Here is a 21771-nt window from a genome sequence, read left to right as displayed (position 1 = left end):
TTTACTAGCTGGCATTACCACTAGTCCTACACAACATGACACCATTGTCTGAACAATATAAATGGGTGCCATGTGTGAAGCTATCATCTGAATAGACAGACACATTGCCATTTTATTGCTCAGATATTGCCTTGGGTATTTTTTTTTCTGAACACGCATGTGATGGCCCTGCAAGAGCTGAACTGGACCAGGTGGCCCCAATCAGCTAATTAGGCTGCAAACAGGGGAGCTTTAAGTCTGGAGGCAGCTGATTAGAGGAGGCTCACCTGTACAGGAACAGCTGGGACCTATAAAGCCTAGCAGCTGCATGCAGAGGTATGCTAAGAAAGGCTGCAGGACAGCAGGTATGGAAAAGGAAGGGTTTGGAGCTGGTAGGACTGATTGCAAGCAGTTCAGAGAAAGAGCAGTGAGGACTCAGAGTGGAAGGCTCAAACTACTGAGTTGAGGGGTCCTGGATTGCAACTTGGAGTAGAAAGTAGGCCTGGGCTCCCTTACCAGCCCCTGAGGGAGTGGTACCATGGGGCAATGAGCGGGAAGATGGCCTACGACCCCTAGGGAAGGGGCACTTGCTACCCTGGAAGGAGAGAATGCAGAATGATCCAGCTAGACAGTTGAGTTGTGAAGAGGACACTGTGGTTCCTGGGACAAGAGAAGGGCTGCAGACTTTGGAGAGACAGAACAACAATGTGCAAGTTGTAGAAAGGGGTGTTGACCTCAAGAGCTACTCCCCAGAAGGACCAGGAGGCAATGTCAGACCAGTAGCGAGTGGTGTGCCCTGTGACAACGTACTATTATTCTGAGGATTTTTTTCATTCTTTCCATCTTTTGGGATGGAGGAAAACGTGGGCTAAATTAGACACTAGGATGCATGAATCTTTCATCTCTAAAGACACACAAGCATGTGCAGCTATACTAATTAACAGACTGGCAAAAAAAAAAAGTCTTTATATGGGAAAACAGTCCTACAGTAAATTACTACAAGATTGATTCTCAGCTGCTGTAAATCAATGAAGCTCCTCTGATGTTAATGCCAATAGGTGTCAGATGGAAATCTAGCCATGCTGATCCCTAATAGGAGGGGGGGAAATTAAAATGACAATATATGTTTTAATTTGGGTTCAGCATCATTTTACAATACAGTGGAGGCTTTTAAAAAGCAGTGCAGAAGGAGAATCAAAAACACCAGATTCTGAAACAAGTGAGTGTTCACGCATCTCAAGTCTGCCCCTCTGCTATGTCTCATGAATTAGGAATTCTCAGAGGCAAGAAAGTGGGTGTTAAAAGACTGAAAGATAACTGTTCCAATCCTGCTCACCTGACACAACACAGTTTCCACATTGTGATACTGGGAAGTTTCCTTAGATAAGGAGTACAGGATTATTCTCAGTAGAATTTAAAATATCAAAGAATATTATGGTAAAAAAAATTGTTACAGGTTGAAGTAGTAGGCCTTGATTCAGCAAAGTACTTCAGCGGGTGCATTAACTGTAAGCATGTGAATAGCCTCAATGGCTATTGTTTCATAAAAGTATAATGACACCTTATTGGCTGATAGTCATGTGACAATTTAGTACATTGATACTATTGATATTTTCAGAAGTCATCTTCAGAACTTCAGTGAACTCCATGGTTTTAGTTCACAAGGGTTTTGTTCAATGTTATTTCACATGAATTCACATTTCTCATTCTGGAGCTTTTTTTCTGTATTTTGGATACAAACGAACCACAAACTCAAAATTCCATTTAAACTGTGAAAAGCCCCTGAGGTTTGCATGATTTGTAGTTGAAGTCCTAAATCAGTCCAGGTTTGTTCAAAATTTGGTCCAGGTTTGCTTAAAGCTCATTCAAAAGTCAATGAAATTTTCACACATTTTGGCAAAGCACATCCAAGCTTCTACTAACTTCCTCAGTTTTGGACCTCATTACAAAAATTTAGGAAAGCTCTGATCAGCAATGCTTTGGATTGCAGTTTCTACACTGATCAGCTCACATATGTTAATAATTGCATCATAATGAACTCTTCAGCCTTAATAATAAATTCTCCCAAACTCATGGTGCTGCTAATCAGGTCTACTTTTGTATTTCTAAGCCTGTCTCTAATCACAGCAGGGGTCTAAATACCCTCACATGATCAGAAGCCAAGAACAAGCTTTTCTGGGCCTATAATTCCATCTGCCATGTAGAGTGCTGTTTTGGTTTGGAGACAGCACTGTCTGATGGCTGGAGCAGAGAACTGAGAGGCAGTCAACATTACTTCTAATCCTCACTCTGATACTCACTTGCTGTTACTCTGGGTAAGTCACTTCACCTCTGTGTGCTTTAGTTTCTCCCTATTGCTAAAATGCAGATACTTACCAAATTTTCTAAAGCACTTTGGATGTTTCCTATTTGCTGTATCATTTCTACCAACCACATCTGAGGAAGTGAGCTGAAGCTCATGAAAGCTTATGCCTGCTGAAATTAAATTTGTTAGTCTTTAAAGTGCTACAGAACTCTTGTTGTTAAGGCCTCATTAGCCTTCCATGGGCCATGTTGTGTGCAGGATGAGCACTTAATTGAGGTAAGGCTTCATTTCCTGTTGGGTGAGTTACACAATTACAGGGATTTACAATGCAAACCGTCACTATAACTTTTTACCATGGGATACAGATGTTAGGAGGATTAAATACACCCAGCAGCCTAAAAGCATTCCATAATGTCTAAACACTAAATGCATTCTTATAACACTAATATCTGTTTCAATTGTATTAATCCACAGCTAAGCCAGGTTGGTTTCCATCTGTATGTTTGTCAGTGTTCAGTGAGGCCTGGGAGCCTAGGCGTGAGCTAGTACGTGGTCTGCCAGTGTCACAGCAGCTACATGAGGAGGAGATTGCTTATAGTAGACAGCTCTTGAATCTAGAAGGAAAGGATACAAGATCCAATGGCTGGAAACTGAAATGAAGGGAATTCAGACTAGAAATAAGGCCTAATTTTTTAGCAGTGAGGATAATTAACCATTGGAACAACTTACTGAGGGATGAGGGTGGATTGTCCCTCATGTGAAGTCTTTAAATCAAGACAGGAATTTTTTTTTATAAGAAAGAGATGCTCTGACTCCAAACACAAGTTATGGCCTGGATGCAGAAACCATTGGCTGAGTTTCTCCGGCCTGTTACATGGGATGTCAAACTAGATATTCATAATAGGCCCTTCTGACCTTAAAAATTGTGAATGTGTTAGTGACATTGACGGCCCATGGGAACAATGATGGAATAATTCTTTTCCATGGACCCCAGAGCTGACCGTTCTTGAGACCTGTTGACATGGGGCCTTTGAAATGCCACCTGACCTGTGGCAATTTCCCTGTCACCCTTCAGAATAAACGTCACTGACTATCGAGAGGTGAAGTTCTAAAGCTCCATGACAGACAATATCACTGTCTGTGTTCACATAGTGGCTGTCTGGAGTGGCTCACCAAAACCTCAGGGCAGATCATCAGAAAACAGGGAGACACCCCAAGCTGATGGTGTGTTCTATAATTCGGTTTCACCAGCCTAGTGACAAATGTGAACTCCTGGATCACTATACCAGTCTTACCATGGAGTCACAGACAGTCCCCTTAGGCTCTCCAATCTATCTTGCCACCCAAACAAACTGGACTTTGTGATACAAGGTCACTTAAACCAAAAAATCGCATCACATCAGGTTGCTCCCAGTCCCAGGAGACCAGTCACTTACCCCAGATCAATTGGTACTCTAGATCTTTCACCAAAGACAACGCTGGTAGCCCATTCTATAGCAAACTAACTAAAGCTTATTTGCTAAGAAAAGGAAATGAAAGTTATTGAGGTTCTAGCAGATAAAATACATGCACAGGTGGATCAGTTTGTAATTCAAAATGGTGGTAGTGATATAATAAACTACCAGTTTCCCAAAGGTCTTTTCAGGGTATCCAGATTGTCTCTGAAGATCTCTGCTTTGCATCTGGTACACTTCCATGTAAGAATCCAGACACTGCAGAGGTGCAAGATCTTTCCTTGAATCCATACTAATGACTTCTCACAAAAAACAAGCTGGTAGTGTCGCTACCCACATGGGCTTTTCCTTTGACAGTGGGTGAGTCTTTTTGAGTCTTTGACCTCCGATTATTGCAAACAATGATCTCTTGCTTTGAAATTAGCACTTTTCTGTTAAAGTTCTTCCTTTGCATTCCACAAGGCTTCTTTCTCATTCGATGGGTTTAGTTAGAAGAGTATACACTCTGTAAATGTTTTCTAGCACATTATAATGGGACACAGATAAGTGAGAACAATGCAAGTAACATCCCACTAGTTTTCATGACGTTTAAACACCAAATACACTCTTATGCATTTAGCAATTGCTTTGATCTATACTAATGCACAAGTGAATTGGCCTAAGAGTCTGGCATGAGCTGATGGCACCAAGCTGGAAGGGGTTGCAAGGACTTTGTAGGGCATGATTAAAATTCAAAATAACTTTATTGAATTTCATCTTGTTGATTTTTACACCAATTCAGCAAAGTGTACTGTGCTTAGGAAGGAAAAAATCAAATGGGAATAACTGGCTAGACAGTAGTACTGGAGAAAAAGGATCTGGGGGTTATAGCTGGTCACAAATTGAACATGAGCCAACAATGTGATTCAATTGCAAAAGACTAATGATTCTTGGGTGTGCTGTATGTAAGACATGGGAGGTAATTGTCCCACTCTACCTGACACTGGTGAGGTTTCAGATAGAGTATCGTGTCTAGTTCTGGGCAGCACACTTTAAGAAAAGATGTGGACAAACCAGAGAGTCCAGAGGAGAGTGACAATAATGATAAAAAGGTCAGGTTTTCTGAAACACCAGGAAAGGCTTGAAAACAAAACAAAACTGGGCATGTTTAGTCTTCAGAAAAGAAGACTGAGGCGAGGGCTGATAAGTCTTCCAATATGTTAAAGGGCTGTTATAAAGAGGTTGGTGACTGATTGTTCTCCATGTCCACTGAACGTGGGCCAAGAACTAAGGGGCGTAACTTGCAGCAAGGGGGATTTAGGTTAGATATTAGGGAAAACTTTCTAACTCTGAGGGTAGTAAAACTCCAGAACAGGCTTCCAAGGGAGGCTGTGGAATCCCCATCACTGGAGTTTTCTAAGAATAGGTTGGATGAACACCTGTGAGAGAGAGTCCAGGTTTACTTGGTCCTATCTCAGCACTGGGGACCAGACTCAAGAGGTCCCTTCCTGCCCTGCATTTAATGGTTCAATCCAGTGAGAGTGCTGCATACAGAGCAATGGCAGGTTACTGATAGTTTGGATTATATATCTTTCTAAGACCCTGATCCCTCCCAAGATGCTCCATGCAAAGCTCTCGGGGCAACAGTGAGACTTCCAGATGCACACAGGGTTGGCGCCCATGAGACCAGGACCTCGCAAATGGTTCAAGATCTTAACAAATGTTAAGGCAAGTTGTTATAAAAACCTACTTCCTTCTTTGGTGCCAATATTTATGGATGGCAACAGGAAAAACTTCAAATAATCCAGCTCCAAATGCCAGAAAGCTAAACAACCATAGCTGAATTTAAGTACATGTACAGTATATTATACCAGAAGGTGCGTGAATACTATGGTGAGGAGAGGCACATTAGCACCAGGACAGATTAATTAGATAGAGATGTGTTTTAAAGTCCATTTAATAAAACTTTAAACCTGACTTTAAAATACAAGGCAGATTGTGTATGTGCAGCAGCACAAGCCAGGGTAATATAAAAGGCCATAAAATGTTGCCAGCAGGCTGGGCCCAGAGCTTCCATTAACACTAAGATTCGGGGGCATAGATCAGGGGCAGTGCATGGGCTAAAAGTTCTCTAGAGTGAACTGTGTTAGCTTCTGTCGTTCATCAAATGCCTTTACAATAACTTGCCCTTTCTGTTCACAGTATTTCTGTAGGAAATAAAAATGCCGTCCCACTGAGGGAGTTTTGTAAGAAACAGCCTTTGTATCTTGTTCTCAGAATAACTGCTGTGCCGGCATTGTCAGATTCAGATTATCTACCTCCTGCAGATTAATATTACACATGACTAAAATTAGCCTGTTTCCTGAGACCTTGATTGGACCATGAATGCGGAATAGCTTTTACCAAGTGCATTTATACTCCTCTCCAAAGGAAAATACTGAAAAATGTGTATTCCCCTGCGGCCAAACATCCTTCACACCACAAGGCCCAGTGCATTGGTAACTGGTGTATGCCTGACTGTGAGGGCCTCAGATGACCATTCTTAGAGCCAGCCTTTGTCACCACAGGAAGTTGAGACCCCTGTGGAGGAAAGCTGTGTGTGCAGGATCTCTAAAAAGAGGTGGGATCTTGGAAGAGTTATGAAGGAAGAAGCAACTGGGTTGAGATCCAGCCTAGATGGCCAGGCCTAAAGATGGTGGAGTCAAAATTGGCTCCCAGATCCTGCTTCTCCGTGAAACGGAGGGCTCCATTCTGGTCCCACTCACACAGGTTATACTCTATATAACTCCACTGACTTTAATGGACTTATTCCTGATGTACACCAGGGTAAGTGAGACTGGGAATCGGGCTAAAAATATGTAGGAAAAGCTTTAAAAATGTCCCCAGTACTTTCTGGACTGAGGAATAGAAGAACAGCATGGCAGATCTGAAAGTCCTTTTTGGGTGTCATTTTCTTGGAACCTCTTCCAAAGCGACAGAGAAACAGTGTGTAATCCACATACAGCCTGGCAAGAGCAAAAACGTCAAAAGCGGTGACCCGCTGGGTCCTCATCAGCAGGTTTGGCTCAGTTGTGCTAAACATAGGGCTAGGGAAGGGGGTGGCAGAAGTGACTGTCCACCACCTTTGCATTTCCTTGACCCTTCGGGCTTCCGGGGACCAATCTGATGCTGGCATTTTCTAGCACCTTCTAATACCAGCATTCCCTCCTCTGGCAGATGGCAGCTGATGGTCTGTGCCTGACTGATCAGTTGCCCAGTGGAGCAAGCAGTGATGTGGAGTGTATGCATGTTTTGTATGTAACTTTGTTCTGTTTGCACATGTACACCAGTGTTTACATTGAGATGGCCAAACAGCATGCAGGGAATTCCCTTCTTCCAGGAATCTCAGCCCAACACCAGTGTCCAGTTCCCAGAGAGCAACTCTGCCTCAAGAATTGACTAAAGGCTCCATTCAGAGAACAAACTCTCCTGCTGCTCCACAGTGTGATTCCCGGACGTCTGAAAGGGAATAAGGAGAATCACGGGACGGAGAAAGAACTAACATGAAGCCCCCTTTCTCCTGGATCCCCCTCCATTATGGGGCAATTTGAGGACAGACTCTTTTCCAGCTGCTGGGATTCAGAGTTTGGCCATTGCAACAAGGAAGGTGCAGGAAGCAAAAATTTATTTGGATTTACCTGTTCTGGAGCCCTCCCTGTGCCGATGAATTATTTTTATAGGACTGCCCAAGTGTGGTGCATTTCCCAAGCTACCAACTCCAGAGGCAGTGCTTAGAACTCAAGCCAGTGGCAGCAACGGGATAATACAAATGCAAAGAAATCAGACTTCAGAAAACTCTTTAAATTATGATTTAGTCCAGAGATTCTCAAGAGCAGATTTTGGGGAAGGATCCTGGGATAGAGTCAGGACATTCTTAAACCTTAGCGTTTGAGAGATTGTTTGCCTCTGTTTCAAGAAGGGTTATTTATTTAGGCTAATAAAAGGTTAGGGCCTGGCTGTGGTTGAAGAACAACATAGGCCAGCAGGAATATCTATCTAATGGTTGCTTCAGAGCTTGCTGGGGAAACTGTCTATAATTCAATAAGAGCCTTTTATGATCTCTTCTGACAGAAGAGATATTTCACTAGCACAGACAAATTTTGTGGTACAAAAATTCATGTTTCTGGATATTTCTAGGAGCAAAAAGCCCAGAAAATGTCTAAGCCTGAGGTGTTAGACGTCAAAGCTTAATCCTCTTCCTCTTTTCTTTGTTGGATAAACATTATTGAGGAATATGCATATAGTTGACACTGCTCTGTTTGAGGCTAGCATAGTTGGATACAACTTGAATCTTCATCAGCTTTGATCAAAACCACTAATGACCAGAATTTGGTGGTTAGTTTTGGTGGATTTGAATGTTTCCATGTCATTCTATTTCTCTTTATTAATGTAAACATTTTGTGAGGTTTGTATAGAACTCTATGTTGGAATTATTAATATGGGAGACCACCAGACAGAAATTAAAGGAATTCATGATTAAGTCCAAAAGCCCAATGGTATTCTAGGCAATGGCTCTAAAAAAAACATGTCTAAGATAAAAATAAGAAGTCACTGGACCCGACAGGGAAAACTCTCATCCTGGCATGCTCCAGCACGATCAGGTAGGGCCTGGCAAAGAACCCTCAAATTCATGACTTTTTATACCCTTTAATGAACACATGATGTGATTCTCAATTACTGACTTCAGCTAAAACCCAATTTGAGGGTTCACCCTTTGTTCCAGTCTTAATCCAGGCAAGATTTACAACCTCCTTTCTTCCCATGGCCTTTCATCCCCTCCTTGCTGACCAACCTGGGTTCTTCTAGGCTTTACTTTTAAGAGAATACTGGTATGCAGGGAGGGAAGGTTTATGCTGGCTCCTTTATGAGACAGATTCCCATTGTCTTATTGAAAACATCTACAGTTACCCCCTGGGTCAGAGGCCTTCTTTTTAGAAACTTCCTGTTATCTCATTAGTTATTCTTTGAACCAGAGATCCTGCCTACATAATTTCTTCTGGTCTTATAAATTGTTATTTTTAAGACCTGCCTTCTACTTGCTAGTCAGGGCCTTTTACAACACGTTATATCCTTAACCAAACTTTAACTAATTCTTTAATATCCGATTTATCCTACACTTTATCAGCACACTGTATACAGAACTGATTCATGGATTTATCGCTGTATCTTAACATGAATGGTAGACTCTCTGAAGTGTGGGGTTAGTGCACTGGGTTTGAGTTTGCAAGAGGATTGAATAGAAATGATCTACTGAAGTAAGTGTTTCCTCTTTTATCACACTTCTTTTCTTTCCCCTTCCACATTCTCTTTCATTGAACTTTTGTGTCCTGAAAATATTGTCTTTGATGGAAGAGAGATGACTTATTAATGATGGGCTCAAACTTCAGCTGGTATAAATCAGCTTAGTTCCATTGAAGTCTGTGCAGCAATGCTGCTTTACACAAGTGTAGGATCTTGCTCTTTGTGCTTTGTTCCCAAAGCTTTTGGTTATTGAAAATGGCTTCTAATTTGGTAGCCTCTCAGGAGGTGAAGAGAACTGCATCTATTGTGAATAAAAGAGGGGAGTGACTTCAATGGCACGCTGACCAATAGCAAAACAATTGGTCAGGACAGATATATGGACAGACCTGGGGCAGGAACAGGACTAGAATAGCAGGAATGTTACCAGTTCAGAATTGGGGGCAGTGTCAGAGCTGTGAGTGGGGAATCTCTGCCCATTGCATTGGGTGAGCCCAGCCAATGCTATGACAAGTGCCTCACTTTTGTGAATGCTCGGGTCTTCTCTGACCTTTGCCCCCTCAGCATTGTCATGACACAGGTGGATGGAAGGTGTCCCAGGCTTTCCTCCACCTGCTTGGAGAACACGGGACTTCTCCTTGGACAGACTGTGGAGAGGTGAGCATACACCTCCAGGAAAGCAAGGCTTGTGTTGCTGCTCTCCTGCTGGGATCAAGCACAAAAGGGTTAACACTGAGAGGCTCTTTCTTCAGTTCATGCCCAGAGCAGATGGACTCCTACTTAAGACCTCACCTGCTTTGGAAATCAAGCTTTGAGTTGCTCCCATTTGACTCTGGAATCTGAATCCAGAGCCTCAGCAAGCCTGTTTCCTGGGTCTCAATTGGTTGCTTTAGACCTAGATTTGTTCTCTGGGGGAGACAGATCAGGGATTTATCCCAATTCTATATGCTCAGTTTACTGCAAAGCATGGTGGGATACTGACATTAAAGTCAAGAGCACTCTCCATGCCCACTTGGAAAACAACGTCCCAGAGTGCAGGATGCTGCTATCGGCTCACTCAGCTGAGTTCTTTGCATGGACGGCAGGAGCACCATGTTCTGCAGTCTGCAATGGCTCCCATCTCACTCTTCCAAGTACAGACTTGCATCTATGAAGCCCTTTAATGGGTGGGTCCCAGGTGCCAAATACACCCGCTTGCCCTGGCTCAGCCTTAGAAATCCCAGAGCATTCTCATTTGAGGGCTCTGGCTTCTAGAACTGGATCCTCCTTTGTGTGGCATGGCCCATGTTCACTGTCCTTCAAGCTCAAGGTCAGACCCATCTATTGGCTGAGGGGTGTGGTGGTGGAGGGGTCAGCGGCAGGGATTTCCCACCAGTTGGGGTCTCATAGTGGAAAGGCTTCTACTCTCTCAATACTTTCCATGTTAGGATCAAGTCTGCCTGTACAGACATTTTCCTCCTCAGAAATGGAGGAAGATGGCTGGACAGGGGATTCGAGGGGGTATCCAAAGGCAGAGAAGGGCCTGGCCATTGGCCCTAGACTGGAGGAGGAGCTGAGCTGTTTCCCAGGGAGGGTTAGAAGGGAAGGAAGGGAGAACAAATGTAGAGATTTTATAGCAGACTCTCACAAGCCCCAGATTGCACCATGTTCTGCACAGCTCCAGCAGGGCCACAGACACTTGTGTCTAGCCAACATGCCAGAGCATAAGGCTGCAGCTGTTGCCAAATCCCCACAGCTCACAAGACCGCTCTTCACCTGGCTGAAGAATCTGAGCTGCCTCTTGGGTCCCAGAGTAACAAACGCTCACCATAGAGCAATCCAGGCCTTGCGGAATCTGAGGCTGCTGACCCCATTCTCTTATCTTCAAAGAAGTTTCTTGCCTGCAGAGAGCCAGCGTGGCAGAGGTGGAAGTCTCTGATGGATAGGAGATGGGGCAGGAGTTTCGACAGCCCTATAATTGCCTCCCCGAGGAGGCTAAGAGTTCAGGATCACAACAAGGCTCTCAGGAACATGTCTGGGATCCTGTCCTTGGACTTCGTGACCTGCAGACAAGAAATTCAAACCCATTCTGTTATGGTGACCCTTGGTTATCTCTTTTCTAAAATGAAAAGTCCCAGTCTTTTTAATCTCTACTTGTGGGGAAGCTGTTCCATACCCCTAATCATTTTTGTTGCCCTTCTCTGTACCTTTTCCAATTCCAATATCTATTTTTGGCATGGGGTGACTAGAACTGCAGGGAGTATTCAAGGTGTGCGCCATTTTTTGCCCAGTCAGCCAGTTTAGTGAGATCCCTTTGTAACTCTTCACAGTCAGCTTTGGACATAACTATCTTCAGTAGTTTTGTATTGTCTGCACATTTTTCCACCTCATTGTTCACCCCCTTTTTCCCGATCATTTATGAATATGTTGAATAGCACAGATCCCAGCACAGGTCGTGGGGGGGCCCTCGTGATTAACCACTCGCCATTGTGAAAAGTAATTATTTATTCCTACCCTTTGTTTCCTATCTTTTAACCAGTTACCGATTCCTGAGAGGACCTTCCCCCTTATCCCATGACTGCTTACTTTGCTTAAGATTCTTTGGAAAGGGGCTTTGTCAAAGACTCTCTGAAAGTCCAGCTACACTATATCCATTGGGTCACCCTTGTCCACAGGCTTGCTGACACTCTCAAAGAATTCTAAGATCGGAGATGTAACTGTCCATGCCTAGGGTAGCCCACCTGAAAATGCCAATGTCAGGGCAGGCTGCAAAAGAGCAGATTCTCCCAGCACTGGTGGGTAATGCTGAAGTCTGACTTCCCAACCAGCCTCAAACAATGCTTCTGATTCCCCACACTGGTTATCAAGAAGCTAAAACAAAATACACACAGTCCTCTTTACTGTATTTCAGTCTCTGGCTCCCAAAAAGCCACTAGGTCCAGTAAAGAGATAAGTTATTTAAAACTCTATGCTCTTTACTAAAAACATTTCTCCTGTCCCCAACGGGTCAGCCACGGTACCAGATCATTATAAGTTTGGATCATACCCAAAAAACATGCTGCCAGCCAATCCTTTAGTAAGTAAAAGTAAAGGTTTATTATAAAAGGAAATAAACTCTAAGAGAAATGTTAAATGATTAAAGCAATCACATACATACAAATGATTTGAAAGTCCATATACATCAAGTTTCCAGTAGAATTGTGGAGTTTGCAGGCTTGTATAGTCCCTCTGGTGCACATCTAATACCTGGATGGGTCTTAGTCCTTTGTTTTACAATTTCAGTTGTAGATGAGTTGATCCAGAGGTAGGTGAAGACTAAAGACTGACTGAAGACAAAATGGATGTGGTGCAGCTGCCTTTTATGTCCTTTGGCCTTTGCCATGCTGCTTGTGGAAATTTCCACAAATAAGGTGGAGTCCATAGTCACATGGGTAAGTCTTGGTGATTCATCAGGTGTAGTCCCAGCTTCTCTCCCCGAGCCCATTGTAACTGTGAGTTTACTTAATGGGCCATTAAGCAGCTTATTGCTGCTGCCATCCTATCTGGGGAGTTGCTCAGAAACACAACACAAGTTGAAATACAGATGCATCAAACATATCCATAACTTCTAATACAAATATGACACATACACATAAACAATATCATCATCCTTAGCAAACTAGAGCCTTTCTAACGGTACTTGACATGGCATATCTCATATGAATTGTAATTTTAAAATACTGATGTTAAATAGTATCATAAATGGCGCCCCAAATCCAGCCAGCGTCACAGGTGAGGCATGATTTCCCTTTACAAAAGCCATGTGTCTGATAATTCTGTTCTTTACTATAGTTTCAACTAATTTGCCTGGTACTGAAGTTTACTGGCCTGTAATTGCCAGGATTGCCACTGGAGCCTTTTTTTAAAAGTAGGTGTTACATTAGTTATCAAGTCTTCTGGTAACTAGACTGACTTAAGCAATAGGTTACATACCGCAGTTAATAGTTCTGCAATTTCATATTTTGAGTTCCTTCAGAACTCTTGGATGAATACCATCTGATCCTGGAGACTTATTAGTGTTTAATTTAACAATTTGTTCCAAAACATCCTCAACTGAACCTTCAATTTGAGACAGTTCCTCACATTTGTATCTTAAAAGAATGACTCAGGTATCAGGATTGTCCCCACATCCTCTGCAGTGAAGACCAATGCAAAGGCTTCAGTTAGCTTGTCTTCAATGGCCTTGTCTGCTTTGAATGTTCTTTTAGCATCTAGATCATCCAGTTAACCCACTGACTGTGGGTAGGCTTCCTGCTTCTCATGTACTTATAGTTGCTGTTATTTTTTTGTGTCTTTAGCTAGTAGCTCTGTAAACTTTCTTAGCCTGCCTTAATATACTTCACTTTCCAGAGTTTCTGCTCCTTTCTATTTTCCTCAGAAGAATTTTACTTCCAGTTTTTCAAGGATACCTTTTTGCCTCTCATCACCTCTTTTACTCTGCTGTTTAGCCATGGTGGCATTTTGTGGTTCTCTTCCTGTTTGTTTTTTCAGCATATGTTTAGTCTGAGCCTCAGTTATGGTGATATGCATGCCTATTTTTCGGTATTATGGGCTTCATGGAGGCTCATTAGCTGTGAGGAAATGATGGGAGCTATTAATGTTGAAAAAACAAAGTTGTGGGAAACAATCCTATGATTTAGTACAAGTACAAATGAAATGAAGTATCGTTTTGTCAGCTCTTGGGAGACTGACACTCAAGGATTTATCTGCTAATTTGGTCCTGAGTTACGAATTATTATAAACAGTCCAACCTTGCTCTGGCTGCGCAGTCTCATTCCATTGATCTGACAGCCGAAACAAATTAGCTGAAATGACCTTCAATTTCATTTTGTCAGTCTATTAAACTGAATCAATGGGGGGAGAATTGCCTCAAATGCTCAAGATTCATTTACACCTGACCTGTACCGACAAACTGATTGATTGAGAACGGTAACTAAAACTATGTGTTTATTTCGTCTGGCTCAGTAGTTACAGTCCACCTCCAGCCTGCTGCTTATGGCAAACGGTCAGAAACCAAAAGAATGCCTCTGAGGGGGGAAAAAGTTTAAATAAATTGAATATGAACCACACAAAAATCTGTCTGATTTAGAAAACCACCACCTCATTTTTATTTTCTTTTTTAAAAGAGGATGCACTGCTCTTCTCCAGAGTCCTTGCTGATTTTAGCTAGCATAACACATGCCACTGGCACAATGCAAGGGGTAATATCTGGGCTTTCTAGAGGCTGGAGGGGGTATTGCTGGCGTAGTCCAACTCTCTGGCTATTCTCCAGTCTGATAAGGCCCATAGGGGCCACGTGTCTCATAGCATAATGTAGGGCAGCCTTGATTTTTAGATCAAACTGTATTCATGCTCAGAATGTAAAAGTCTTTAGAGTCTCTTTGTTTCCCATTTTAATAATTGTCACAGAAATGCATTCAGAAAGCTAGGTTTATTATTTGTCATGCTAATAGATTTGCAGCCAGATCTGTAGCTGAGCAAGACCTGGAGGATGTCAGATCAGGCTGGGACAGCGGATAGTATCACACTGCTAATAAAACAAGTGTAGAAGTTGTGGGGATCAAACATTAATGTAGTCCCCCATCTGGTGGCTGGACTTGGTATTCATGTGGTGTTCACAAGACTCTTAACAAGGAGCTTCCTTATCTGCAGGGCAACATTCAGACCAGTTCAAGTAAGAGCTCCCTGAAATAAGGAAAAGGTCTTGGATGTGTTTACAGAGATGAGTACTTTTTGCTCTATAAATAAGCAATGGATAACTGGATAGAATCTTCCTCTGTATGACCTAGCTGTTCTAGTTAATTATTTAACCAGACAGCTGCCCTGGCAATCTGTCACATGGGCTCTGGAACCTGTGTGATGGTTGGAGCACCTCCTTTAGGGGAACAGATATCCTTTGACTCTTTGCTGCTGTTTACTGGATGTACCTGGAAGGGGAGTTTTATTGGAGGTATGGAGATAAGCAAAAGGGGATGAAAAGTCTTAGTTAATTTGTACAATGGCTTATGAAATGCTTAGCTGCCAGGCTGGCTGTTTCACTGCTGTATAGTACAGAATACAAAGGTGAATGGTAATTCTGCTGCTGCCAGAGTAGGACATAAAGAAAAAGCAATGATGCTTATACATTTGAATACATACATATAACTGCATGTTAGTCAACTTGTAAATCTGGCTCTCATTCAGTCAGATTGTGTATAGTATTTTATACACATACATGCCTGATGTCATAAAACATTTCCATTTTCCTTTATACAATTTTATTAACTCTGTCTGAATATTTGTGCTAGTGAATACCACAAAAAAAAAAGCAGTTCAAAATCCACATGGCTGTTCTGCTCAGCCACATTTGTCACCTTTATTTACTGTGTTAAGAACATTCTTGCAAATAGATTCCCCTGCCCCCCACCCAAGTATTTGGGGAATAGTTATTCTTCAAGAGGCTCATTGATTTCAATGAGTTGTGGATTACTCATTGATCCAAATACCTGTTTTTTCACAGGAACAAATGTATTTGTGACCAGGTGATATCTTCTAAAAAGAAATAATCAAATTAAAGGCAACCAGAAATAGTGTTCTGCAGTTTTCCTTAATAAAATAAGCATGCAGTATGCCAGATGATGCAGATAATTCCATGTATCTGGAATTAGCACAGTGAAATATACAGGCATTCAGATATCTTTTAATACTTAGACTTTCAGCTCAATGCATGTAGTTTCAGTTGCAGAGATTTTCAAAAATATAACTACTCACTCAGCTTTTTAGGTGCCCAACCTGCAATACCTTAAAGCAGCCTGGTTTTCAGAGGGAAGGTGCTTATGTTGGACACTGAAATCATTAGTCTCTTTTGAAAATTCGGCCTGTATTTGCAGGTCTGCTGGTGTATGATGTACTGTTTTACGGTAATGACTAGAAACCTGAATCAGGCCTCGCTGTGCTAGTAGTGTATTGACATTACAAGGAAGACTGTCACTGCCTCTGCAAGCTTACAGTCTGGATGTCAGACAGGACGTGACAGGTGGACAAACATACTCATTTCTAGGAGTTCTAGCAAGTCAGGCATCTGGTCCTGTATGCACTGGAGAGTATGGCAGAACACTGCTTAGCATATCTAGATAGTCACATGCTGAAGAAGGCTTTGACTTCCTTTGCTCGCAGAGCCTGCATCAGCATATACACCTATCCCAAAGCCTTAAATCCTCCCCATGCTCCAGGATGAGACAAGGAGTCTCACCATTGCTTATTCAAAATGCTTGTTCAGCAGTGCATTGTGTGGTTTTTTTGCTTGTATGTTTTTTTCCAGATTGGAAGACAAAAGGTTCTTTCCCTAAATTAGTTTGTGTCTAGTTATAGGCAGAAGAAATTTAATCCAGATGTGCTAATAATCACATATTATCATTTGATAAAATCAATGAAGGATTTGAATTGTTATATTCAGGAAAGAGGTGAGATTTTAACTTACTAGTATAACATATAACAAATACCGCTTGCATGTAAAATTCAGTGTAGTTCAATATGTTGTCAACAATTTTTAAAAGACTGAAGCCGTGATTAACTGGTGTAATGGAATTTTGCCCTATGTCAAGCTGTGTAGACTTAAAAGAAAACAAATCTCAGATTTGCACCATTATTATGGTGAAGATTGCTAGAGTTCAGAATGTGTCTACTCAGTTAGTGGAGTCATCAGTCTTGTGTTATGATGCAGCTAAGGTCTCATGAGACTTGATTGGTGTGACGTTGTTTAATAACAATGCATTGTGCAATAACTGTGCAAACCAATTCTAGAAAATAACAAAGATCCTTCTTAGGATCTGTTGCTGAAAATTCAGGTGAAGACAAATGCATGACAAAGGATGCCCGAGAGGGCCAATGACAAGAACTCAAAAGAAAAGGGGAAGATGGAGTGCAAAGAGATCTAGTAGAAGGGTATGTTGCTTTATGCTTCTAAGCAGTCATCTTCAGTGATATTTTCAGTCCGTTTATTCATTAGAACAGCCATACTGGGTTAAACCAATGGTCCATCTAGCTCAGTATCCTGTCTTCTGACAGTGGCCAGTGTCAGGTGCCACAGAGGGAATGAACAGCATAGGGTAATTTTGACTGATCCATCCCCTGTAATCCAGTCCCAGTTTCTAGCAGTTGAAGGTTTAGAGATACAGCCCCATACTTCAAGTATCCCTGACCATCTTGGCTAATAGCCATTTATGAACCTATCCTCCATGAAGTTATCTAATTCTTTTTTTTATCCCAGTTATACTTTTGGTTTTCATAACATCCCATGGGAATGAGTTCCACAGGTTGACTGCGCGTTGTGTGAAGACTTCTTTTTCTCTGTTTTAAACCTGATGTCTATTTAATTTCATTGGGTGACCCCTAGTTTTTGTGTTATGTGAAGGGGTAGATGACACTTGCCTATTCACTTTCTCCATATCATGCATGATTTTATAGAACTCTATCATAAGCCCTTATTTGTCTTTTATAATCTGAACAGTCCCTGTCTTTTCAATCTCTCCTTGTATGGAAGCTCTTCCATACCCCTAATAGTTTTTGTTGCCTTTCTCTGCACCTTTTCCAATTCTAATGTCTTTTTTGAGAGACACTGTTCTAGGTGTGGGTATATCATGGATATGTTTGTTCATTCATTGCATTGCCAACAGAGTTGGGTTAGAAATGTTTCCCAAGTTGGAAGATGGGATTGTTGTAAACCAAATAATGATCTTTGTATCTATATGTCAGCATTTGTAACTAACTGCTTTTGTTTTATGTATGTTTTTGTATTCGCAGCATCCTTCTCTTTTGAGGTTAAGAGCAATGAGAGGTATGTGGACGTTAACATCTCAATGCTTCTCATCCAGTATTTACTCTTCAGTGATTTCTTTTTTTATTATGGTAACATGAAAAGAGCTGTGAAAGGCTTTGGATGATTCTGACATCCAGAGCTGTGCAAAATGAACCAGATGACAGATGAAAAGATTTTTAGGTTAATAAAGAAGCATCTTTGTGGGCAAAAAATGTTTTTAAATTTACCATGTAACCTTGAGGTCTGTGAAATGATGAAAGCCGTATGAGAGAGATGGATCTAGACCTTGTCATATTAACCGTAAGGTAACTTGGTCACCTCACTCCAATGCTATCTCTTCATACTTCCAGGTAGGCAAATCATTTATGCATATGAACATAATGGCTATAATTTCAAACACTGGGGAACTGTGAAACACGCTGAGTTTGTAACTACTCCGCTCCATGTAAATTGGATTAGAATGATGGACTCTTCTCGTTTGCTCTGTGCTCTCATAGCTAGAGATCATAGCATGTGGTATTAAAACATACTAAAGTAAAACTTGACATTACCAAGGAACTGAACTGTGGTAGGTGCACTGGAAGTATTAGCTACAAGCACAGCACCAGCCTTCCATCTAGCATCCCTGGCAGCCAACCTTTGACACTAGCCAGCCACCTTTCACCTCGCCCACAGTGCCCAGCAACTTCCCATTGTTTCTTCCTGTGACCCAAATCCCACGCATTTCTGTATCAGCAAAGGATTCTAAAATATGAGTTACAGGATGGTTTTCTGTGTATTTTGCTGGTCATATAGCAGAAAGGATGTAGAGCCACTGATCTCCTTGATAAAGCAAAGGCATAGAGAGGCTGAAGAGGCTTTTACAAACCAACACATTTGTTAATTGTAATGTTTTTTATATTAACATTCACCTTGGAGGAAGAGAAGTGTTTTGTCTTAAACAACTTCTTTTGAATATCAGAAAATGCTCACAAGAGCTGCTGGCTGTTCCATGGCAAAATTGTATCTGGGATCTGCCTCTAAATGTGGTGGTGTTTGGGATAAGTAAAGGGTAGTCATTATTTTGTGCAAGGCATGTGAATGCCCAAAAAAAAAAAAAAAAATCAGAAGTCCATTTCCACTAGGGATGTGAAAACAAACTGCAGGATATTGTATTAATCTGGTATCTTGTTTCTATCAGTGGGCCATACCAGGTGCTTCAGAGAAAAGTGTAAAACCTCTTTAATGGACAACTGCAATATGTCTGTGGGTGATGTTCCTTTCCAAGAAGTTAGCAGTTTGTGCTCTGAAGCATGAGGCTTTATATCAAATGAAAAGGTTTGCTATAACTAGTGTAATTGTATATAATCTTATTATCCATATATATAAATATCTACTGCTTTTTTGAATCCTTCTAACTGCTTCAGAAATACCTTGACATGTCCAAAAGTTTCATATTTCCAGTTGAACACTGCCTTTAAATTCCCCTCATGAAAACATTTCCCTTCATCTGTAAATGCAATTGCAGTTTACTATGCAGCTGAAACAAAGTCTTCCAAAACTGTACACTCAGTACTTTTCACACCCACTAGTTCAGGCCATATGGGACATGTACTGTATGACTTACAGCAGATAAGAGGTAGTTTTGTTTTAATCAATTATTGTCTTTGTAAACATTGGTGATGGGAAAATGTCATGAAATCTTAGATTTTTTTATTGGACCTCTCACATTTTTTAGCATTTGCAAATCTAGATCATGTTCATGAGCCTTTGTCCATACAGTAATTTAAACCAGTGTTTTCTCCAAAAAGGTAGTTCAGTAGGGATTTTTTTTTTAAACTCGGTTTTCTAGTCAAAAAGATATGTGCTATGTATTCTACAATAAAACGTGACGGTTGTGAAGTCAAGTGCTCACACGATAGGAAATGCCAGAATTAAGGTTGCCTGTGCAATAGAGCCCCACAGACCAATTTTGTAGCGACACAGGGTTCTAGAGCATACACTCACTTGAACGGAGAGGCTGTTACCCAGTCCTCAGGCTCCAGCATGGCTCTTGAATCTCGCAGCAGCAGGCTGTGATATGTGGCAATGGCCTGCTGGGCTTTTTAAGAGTTGTAATTGAGAGTTGCTTGGACAGAGGAGGTAAATTACAGCTCCCTGAAAAGAGCAGTGAGTCTCTGGGGAGAAATGGGGGATGGTTGGGGGTCAGAGGATGGGTACAGCTCTGCATCACGGGTGTGTAGTGATCTGTGGAGCTGTTAACAGAGCTCTGAAAATCCACTTTATAGCCACATCCATGGAGTGTGCATATCTGTGGACAACCTTCGCAGATAGGATGCAGATACACATTTTGTATCCCGGCAGGGCTCTACATCTGCATTATGCTGCAGTCTTTATTTACACAGCCACAGAATATTTTTTCCACAAGAACCCTGCCTCATTCAGTGTAGAGGATGGATGGCTTGACTAATAAGCAGCTATTCAATATTTTGCTTTATCCCCATTGTTTATGGATGTTTTGGTGTTTATGGATGTGTAGTCCTAGGTGTTATTTTCTGCTTTGACAAAATAATTAATTTCCTAATGGACTTTTCTCTGATGCTCATCATGATCATATCAGTGTGTTTCAGAAATATTAATTAATTTTATCTTCACAACACGCCTGTGAGGTGAGCACATGTGATCATCCCAGTTTTACAGCTAGGGAACAGAGGCGCAGGGATTAAGGTCAAAATTGGCTGCTCACTTTGGGTGTCCAATTTAAGACATCTAAGACTTGATTTTTCAGAGTACTGAGCATTACACAGCACTTCCTGTTCAAAGCACAGCTTCCACTGATTTCAGTTGCAGCGGTGAGTGCTCGGCTCTTTTGTAAATCAGACCTCCGGGTACCAAGTTGGTCCTCCAAAAAATGAGAAACGTGAAAAGTTTGGTTGAAGTGACTTGCCTAGCTTCACATAGTAACACTGGGGCAGAGGTAAGGACAGAATCCAGTTCTCCTACGCAGCATTCAACAGCCTGAAGCGTGAGACCATCTTTTTCTTCCTGGAATTCCCTGCCCCAGTAGTACAAAAATAGCACACACCGTCCAAGCTCTGGAAGAAATGAAACAGATCCTACAGACAACACTCTCGTCCACTACAAAGCCCTGATTCATCCCCAGAGTGGGTCTATGGTGTGCATTAGGGTCCAGGGCAAAAATAGTATGTGATCATATCTTTAGCATTATGCATAAGGTGGTCAATTTAAGTTTGCATAGGCCAGCGGTTCTCAACCTTCCCAGACTGCTGTACCCCTGTCAGGAGTCTATGTCTTGTGTACCTCAAGTTTCACTTCACTTTACTCCCTTACAAAACCAGACATAAAAATACAAGTGTCACAGCACACTAGTACTGAGAAATTGCTGATGTTCCCATATTTATCGTATAATTATAAAATAAATTGATTGGAATATAAATATTGTACTTACATTTCAGTGTGATACTTGAGCATGTTTTTTACTTGAGTCGTGTCTGAAGCCTGAGCCCCCGGCAGTGGGGCTGAAGCACATAACTTAGCTTCATGGGGCCTTCTGTGGCGTGGGGCCCCAGACAGTTGCCCTGCTTGCCGTCCCCTAATGCTGGCTCTGCACTTGCGACTGCCTTAAATCTGTCCTGTGACCCCACTGGGGGCTGCAACCCCCAGGTTGAAAAACACTGATCTAGTTGAGTTGATGTACCCTCTGAAAGATCTGAGTACCCCCAGAGGTACATGTACCACTGGCATAGGCAACCTTAATTCTGGCATTTCCTAACTTTTGAGTGCTTGACTTTGTAATCACAATCATGTTCTTTTAACAGAGCTACTTTGTACATAATTTCCCAGGTTTTTCAAAAAGCAAACTGAACAACAGAAATTCTGTCCGGTGGTATCAGAGTGACACCCATATGGTTCATCAGCAGGAATGGAACTTTTACATTTACAACAAACCTCTGGCACTTGAG

At 41.8% G+C, this 21771-nt stretch overlaps 1 long non-coding RNA gene across 1 annotated transcript; it reads left to right on the top strand.

The window, feature by feature from the left end:
• Positions 1-272: 272 nt before the first annotated feature.
• Positions 273-18009, top strand: LOC137159173 (uncharacterized). The gene is made up of 4 exons (XR_010921563.1): positions 273-344; positions 2204-2294; positions 5317-5445; positions 17794-18009. It is a non-coding gene; the product is annotated as an uncharacterized lncRNA (long non-coding RNA).
• Positions 18010-21771: the final 3762 nt, after the last annotated feature.

The sequence above is a fragment of the Emydura macquarii genome, unplaced genomic scaffold, assembly GCF_026122565.2.
Source record: "Emydura macquarii macquarii isolate MOO-44397 ecotype Brisbane River unplaced genomic scaffold, CSIRO-AGI_Emac_v2 contig_1790, whole genome shotgun sequence".
Lineage (NCBI taxonomy): Eukaryota > Metazoa > Chordata > Testudines > Chelidae > Emydura > Emydura macquarii.
The sequence above is the reverse complement of the archived record's forward strand: the minus strand, read 5'-3'. Positions and strand labels throughout refer to the sequence as shown.